Below are 7,500 nucleotides of genomic sequence, written 5' to 3'. Positions count from 1 at the left end.
TGCAACGACGGTACCGCCACCTGGGGGAGGCCACGCGGACTAAGCCATGTATGGGGCCCACAGTGCTCATTTGCCGAGCCCACCCACACAAAACCTGCACCCCCCTCCAGCGCAGGAGCCGCAACCCGGGTGCGTACGCCGCACCAAGTGCTCCACCCGCGACCGTACGTGCCCCGCCGAAATCGCAACTCCGGCGGATGAACGGCGGACTTTTCTCGCAGTCGTAAGTTGCAATCCACCCCTATATCTTGCGTCTCATGAAGAGTTATATCAAGTATGCCAAATTCCCGCTGTCCCTATACATGCAGTAAGTTCGTCGTGGGCGCTGGCCGGCAGGCCGCGAGACCTGACGCCCGGCGGCAAAGAGTGCTCCTCTGAGGATATAGATGTTCCGTTCCGCCGCACAATGGTGACGGTGACCGCTGCCTGCGGTGGCAACGCTGGGCAGAGTCGATACTCGCCGTGTGGTGGAAGGTAAACATTATGCGGTACATCAGTACTTTCCTAATAGTTCGGTCGTCTCACGGCACTGCTTAGTAAATGATGCAAGGCCACATATAGATGATTTATGCGAATGTCCCTATACGTGCTGTAAGACTGGGCACACAACGTGAATCGCACGTCAGCCAGACACTCGAACATGCACCACTCTCGGCCTGCAACGGAGACACACAATACGTAAACATCTGGAATGCGACAATGTCGAGTGCATCCTCTCTGCCACATTGCACCGTCGACACTATGATAACCAGAGCAGTAGGTCCACCTATAAAAGCACAATACCCCACTCCTCCGACAACTACCATTGCTCAGATAAACCAACACCACCAACACACATCCTACACAGACGGGCACCAAATATCACCCCCCGCCCTCGTGTTATACCACATGAAAAATTGCAGAAGTGAGAGAGACACAGACCCGCCAGCCTCTTGCTACAAGCATCGCACCGACGTGACATATCTGACGGTGACTCAGGCATCCGCGTACTGCCACCACTATCCACCCCCCCCCCCCACTCTCTCTGCCCCCTTCCCACACAATACCGAATTTAACCAAGATTATCGCTTAACCTAACTGTGGATGTACCAGATTATCGCTTAACCTAACTGTGGCTGTACCAGATTATCGCTTAACCTAACTGTGGCTGTACCAGATTATCGCTTAACCTAACTGTGGCTGTACCAGATTATCGCTTAACCTAACTGTGGCTGTACCAGATTATCGCTTAACCTAACTGTGGCTGTACCAGATTATCGCTTAACCTAACTGTGGCTGTACCAGATTATCGCTTAACCTAACTGTGGCTGTACCAGATTATCGCTTAACCTAACTGTGGCTGTACCAGATTATCGCTTAACCTAACTGTGGCTGTACCAGATTATCGCTTAACCTAACTGTGGCTGTACCAGATTATCGCTTAACCTAACTGTGGCTGTACCAGATTATCGCTTAACCTAACTGTGGCTGTACCAGATTATCGCTTAACCTAACTGTGGATGTACCAGATTATCGCTTAACCTAACTGTGGCTGTACCAGATTATCGCTTAACCTAACTGTGGTTGTACCAGATTATCGCTTAACCTAACTGTGGTTGTACCAGATTATCCCTTAACCTAACTCAATTTGCCCCTTAACCTAACTCAATTTGCCCCTTAACCTAACTCAATTTGCCCCTTAACCTAACTCAATTTGCCCCTTAACCTAACTCAATTTGCCCCTTAACCTAACTCAATTTGCCCCTTAACCTAACTCAATTTGCCCCTTAACCTAACTCAATTTGCCCCTTAACCTAACTCAATTTGCCCCTTAACCTAACTCAATTTGCCCCTTAACCTAACTCAATTTGCCCCTTAACCTAACTCAATTTGCCCCTTAACCTAACTCAATTTGCCCCTTAACCTAACTCAATTTGCCCCTTAACCTAACTCAATTTGCCCCTTAACCTAACTCAATTTGCCCCTTAACCTAACTCAATTTGCCCCTTAACCTAACTCAATTTGCCCCTTAACCTAACTCAATTTGCCCCTTAACCTAACTCAATTTGCCCCTTAACCTAACTCAAGTTGCCCCTTAACCTAACTCAAGTTGCCCCTTAACCTAACTCAAGTTGCCCCTTAACCTAACTCAAGTTGCCCCTTAACCTAACTCAAGTTGCCCCTTAACCTAACTCAAGTTGCCCCTTAACCTAACTCAAGTTGCCCCTTAACCTAACTCAAGTTGCCCCTTAACCTAACTCAAGTTGTCCCTTAACCTAACTCAAGTTGTCCCTTAACCTAACTCAAGTTGTCCCTTAACCTAACTCAAGTTGTCCCTTAACCTAACTCAAGTTGTCCCTTAACCTAACTCAAGTTGTCCCTTAACCTAACTCAAGTTGTCCCTTAACCTAACTCAAGTTGTCCCTTAACCTAACTCAATTTGCCCCTTAACCTAACTCAAGTTGCCCCTTAACCTAACTCAAGTTGCCCCTTAACCTAACTCAAGTTGTCCCTTAACCTAACCCACGTTGTCCCTTAACCTAACCCACGTTGTCCCTTAACCTAACCCACGTTGTCCCTTAACCTAACCCACGTTGTCCCTTAACCTAACCCACGTTGTCCCTTAACCTAACCCACGTTGTCCCTTAACCTAACCCACGTTGTCCCTTAACCTAACCCACGTTGTCCCTTAACCTAACCCACGTTGTCCCTTAACCTAACCCACGTTGTCCCTTAACCTAACCCACGTTGTCCCTTAACCTAACCCACGTTGTCCCTTAACCTAACCCACGTTGTCCCTTAACCTAACCCACGTTGTCCCTTAACCTAACCCACGTTGTCCCTTAACCTAACCCACGTTGTCCCTTAACCTAACCCACGTTGTCCCTTAACCTAACCCACGTTGTCCCTTAACCTAACCCACGTTGTCCCTTAACCTAACCCACGTTGTCCCTTAACCTAACCCACGTTGTCCCTTAACCTAACCCACGTTGTCCCTTAACCTAACCCACGTTGTCCCTTAACCTAACCCACGTTGTCCCTTAACCTAACCCACGTTGTCCCTTAACCTAACCCACGTTGTCCCTTAACCTAACCCACGTTGTCCCTTTGCCTAACATAGTTCACTGCTCGGAATCTCTGGTGTCGTTGTTATCCTCATGTAGATGTCTTGCGAGTGTTGCTTACTTTCCACATATTCCCGCTATCCACTGTCAATTGTACTGCAATAGGACTATATCGGCCCCCCCCCTCCCTCTGTCCCTCTCTTTGTGTCTCTGTCCTCTCAAGCTGGTCGGTCTGGCGTTTGAGTGTTAAATGAGCCTCGCAGCTGTTCAGTTGCATTCAGATGTCGACGCCCTCAGTGTACGTCGTGGTATGGTCTGTGTCCATTGTCCGCTGATGTCGTACGCGTAACCCACACGCTGTACCGATCATCGGTCGTTACGTACAGAGTGAAGTAGTGTGATACGTGTGACCGTACGCTGGCTGTGCCCAACGGTGTCGAATCTCAATTTCCATATGTTGTGCTCGATGCTACTTGTCTCGTCTCCCAATAACAGCTAGGTTGCACTGTGGTACGCCGTAGAGGCGTGTGGGAGGAACGTACGAACGCATTGTATGTCACCCTGGGTCGCTGGGTGTGGTGGTGCGGTGAGTCAGGTCAGGTCAGGTCAGGTCAGGTCAGCGTGAGCCGTCTGATGTAGTGACGCGTGTATTCCGACTTTGTCGTATTGCCTCACACAAAGTGCTACCCTGGTGGACCGCGTTCCATATCTGGGACATGCCGCAGATGCCGGTTGACAGTGGATCGCGGAAGGGACATCGCATACGTGCGCGGGCCACCTTCCACGTGTTCTCTTCTGCACATGTCGCAGTGTGTATGTGGTCTGATGTAGCGTGTCGTGACACATGACATCCTGGCATGCAAGAATTGTTGAATTCGCAAATGTAGGTGGACATCTACGTTTACTGCCCAAGATACGCAAATGAACTGGAAATCCGTTGTTGAGCGGTTGTTCACGCTGGAGGTGAATCTGTAATGGCGACGATCGGTACAGCTATTAACCGGTTGTTTCAGCGGTACCCGCCACATCCACACACGTGACTAGGCCCATGTGGGTATGAAGCGATACGCGGCGGTGGCTTGGTGGGACTGTTCCCGGCCGGTGAAGGGGGGCCGCCCGGCGTGTTGGCCGCGCGCTGCGTGGGCGCACGCGCAACAGCCGGCTGGTGGGGGGCGCCGAGTGGCAGGAGCGCCAGCAGACGGGCCCGGCAGGCGGCGCAGCTACGCTGCGGCGCACCCTGCACGCGGCGCCTGGCGGCCAAAGTTGGTTCAGCCGAGCCCGGTGCGAAGCGCGGTGGACATCTGCAGTGTGCTGGTCTGATTGAGGACTGTGTGCGTTGAGGATGCGCCGCCGCCTGGCACTCGGCGCCGCGACGCCGTCTGCTGCTCGGTCGCCCCAGCGGTTCTCGCAGGTGGTTTGTATCGCAGTTGTGCGGACGTGTTGGCGCGTGCGCTGTGCTGGGAGAGTTCGCTTCTGCACCCAAGTGGGGCTTTGCCCTTGTGTGGCGCTGGCGTTGGAGCTGCCGGTCACCATAGGTGGCGCGTGTTGTCTCCCGCCGGCAATGCCACGACAGCACGCTCCCGGGCCTCTGTCGGCAGCGGCAAGCTCAGTTGGGAGCAAGGGTGTTTGCACTAAAACCGTCTACTCGCCTAACTCCGGGTGATTGCGCCTCTCTCGAAACCGACCAAGTACCTAGGACGGCGCTGCGCGCCGCCGGGACCTGAGAGGGTTTCGAGGTGTATCGTGCAGGGGAGCTCGGCCTCCTCCTGTTTGCAGAATAATTGAGCGGACGCTTGCGTGTTCGCGCGGGCCCCCGGGACACACTCCCGGGCGGCCGGCTGCTCAGCTCTAGTTGACGCAGCTCCCTGGTTGATCCTGCCAGTAGTCATATGCTTGTCTCAAAGATTAAGCCATGCATGTCTCAGTACAAGCCGCATTAAGGTGAAACCGCGAATGGCTCATTAAATCAGTTATGGTTCCTTAGATCGTACCCACGTTACTTGGATAACTGTGGTAATTCTAGAGCTAATACATGCAAACAGAGTCCCGACCAGAGATGGAAGGGACGCTTTTATTAGATCAAAACCAATCGGATTGGCTTGTCTGGTCCGTTTGCCTTGGTGACTCTGAATAACTTTGGGCTGATCGCACGGTCCTCGTACCGGCGACGCATCTTTCAAATGTCTGCCTTATCAACTGTCGATGGTAGGTTCTGCGCCTACCATGGTTGTAACGGGTAACGGGGAATCAGGGTTCGATTCCGGAGAGGGAGCCTGAGAAACGGCTACCACATCCAAGGAAGGCAGCAGGCGCGCAAATTACCCACTCCCGGCACGGGGAGGTAGTGACGAAAAATAACGATACGGGACTCATCCGAGGCCCCGTAATCGGAATGAGTACACTTTAAATCCTTTAACGAGTATCTATTGGAGGGCAAGTCTGGTGCCAGCAGCCGCGGTAATTCCAGCTCCAATAGCGTATATTAAAGTTGTTGCGGTTAAAAAGCTCGTAGTTGGATTTGTGTCCCACGCTGTTGGTTCACCGCCCGTCGGTGTTTAACTGGCATGTATCGTGGGACGTCCTGCCGGTGGGGCGAGCCGAAGGGGTGCTTTCGCGTCCCGAGGCGGACCCCGTTTAAATCCTACCAGGGTGCTCTTTGTTGAGTGTCTCGGTGGGCCGGCACGTTTACTTTGAACAAATTAGAGTGCTTAAAGCAGGCAAGCCCGCCTGAATACTGTGTGCATGGAATAATGGAATAGGACCTCGGTTCTATTTTGTTGGTTTTCGGAACCCGAGGTAATGATTAATAGGGACAGGCGGGGGCATTCGTATTGCGACGTTAGAGGTGAAATTCTTGGATCGTCGCAAGACGAACAGAAGCGAAAGCATTTGCCAAGTATGTTTTCATTAATCAAGAACGAAAGTTAGAGGTTCGAAGGCGATCAGATACCGCCCTAGTTCTAACCATAAACGATGCCAGCCAGCGATCCGCCGCAGTTCCTCCGATGACTCGGCGGGCAGCCTCCGGGAAACCAAAGCTTTTGGGTTCCGGGGGAAGTATGGTTGCAAAGCTGAAACTTAAAGGAATTGACGGAAGGGCACCACCAGGAGTGGAGCCTGCGGCTTAATTTGACTCAACACGGGAAACCTCACCAGGCCCGGACACCGGAAGGATTGACAGATTGATAGCTCTTTCTTGATTCGGTGGGTGGTGGTGCATGGCCGTTCTTAGTTGGTGGAGCGATTTGTCTGGTTAATTCCGATAACGAACGAGACTCTAGCCTGCTAACTAGTCGCGTGACATCCTTCGTGCTGTCAGCGATTACTTTTCTTCTTAGAGGGACAGGCGGCTTCTAGCCGCACGAGATTGAGCAATAACAGGTCTGTGATGCCCTTAGATGTTCTGGGCCGCACGCGCGCTACACTGAAGGAATCAGCGTGTCTTCCTAGGCCGAAAGGTCGGGGTAACCCGCTGAACCTCCTTCGTGCTAGGGATTGGGGCTTGCAATTGTTCCCCATGAACGAGGAATTCCCAGTAAGCGCGAGTCATAAGCTCGCGTTGATTACGTCCCTGCCCTTTGTACACACCGCCCGTCGCTACTACCGATTGAATGATTTAGTGAGGTCTTCGGACTGGTACGCGGCATCGACTCTGTCGTTGCCGATGCTACCGGAAAGATGACCAAACTTGATCATTTAGAGGAAGTAAAAGTCGTAACAAGGTTTCCGTAGGTGAACCTGCGGAAGGATCATTACCGACTAGACTGCATGTCTTTCGATGTGCGTGTCGTGTCGCGCAACACGCTACCTGTACGGCAGTGGCCGTGCGCCGCGTGCGGAACCACGCGTGCCTCTCAAAACTAGCGGAAGTGTTGTTGTTGTGTGGTACGAGCGCTGAAGCTCTGGAGCGGCTGGCCTGCGGTACCTGGCGCCTGGCGCCGGTTTTGAATGACGTTCGCCCGAGTGCCTGTCCGCTCCGGTGTGGAGCCGTACGACGCCCATCGGCTGTGAGGCCGTTGGACACAAAAAAATAGTGGAACAGGGGCCGTCAGACGCCTCAGTCCCGCAAATGCTACTGTCTTGAAAGAGACAGTGGGAGACTGAAAAGGAAAAGATCACCCAGGACGGTGGATCACTCGGCTCGTGGGTCGATGAAGAACGCAGCAAATTGCGCGTCGACATGTGAACTGCAGGACACATGAACATCGACGTTTCGAACGCACATTGCGGTCCATGGATTCCGTTCCCGGGCCACGTCTGGCTGAGGGTCGGCTACGTATACTGAAGCGCGCGGCGTTTGTCCCGCTTCGGAGACGTGGGAGTGTCGTGGTCGCCTGTGTGGCCGGCCGCGTCTCCTTAAACGTGCGATGCGCGCCCGTCGCCTGGCGGTTCGCATACCGGTACTTTCTCGGTAGCGTGCACAGCCGGCTGGCGGTGTGGCGTGCGACACCTCGTA

General features: G+C 52.9%; 2 non-coding genes across 2 annotated transcripts; both read left to right on the top strand.

Annotated features, from left to right (window-relative positions):
• The first annotated feature begins 4,906 nt into the window (after window positions 1-4,906).
• On the top strand, window positions 4,907-6,799 carry LOC126327813 (small subunit ribosomal RNA). The gene has a single exon (XR_007561494.1). It is a non-coding gene; the product is annotated as a small subunit ribosomal RNA (ribosomal RNA).
• A 361-nt stretch (window positions 6,800-7,160) lies between these two features.
• On the top strand, window positions 7,161-7,315 carry LOC126327817 (5.8S ribosomal RNA). Its single transcript, XR_007561498.1, has one exon. It is a non-coding gene; the product is annotated as a 5.8S ribosomal RNA (ribosomal RNA).
• Window positions 7,316-7,500: the final 185 nt, after the last annotated feature.

Source organism: Schistocerca gregaria, unplaced genomic scaffold (genome assembly GCF_023897955.1).
Source record: "Schistocerca gregaria isolate iqSchGreg1 unplaced genomic scaffold, iqSchGreg1.2 ptg001059l, whole genome shotgun sequence".
Taxonomy (NCBI): Eukaryota; Metazoa; Arthropoda; class Insecta; order Orthoptera; family Acrididae; genus Schistocerca; species Schistocerca gregaria.
This window is presented reverse-complemented; position numbering and strand designations above follow the sequence as displayed.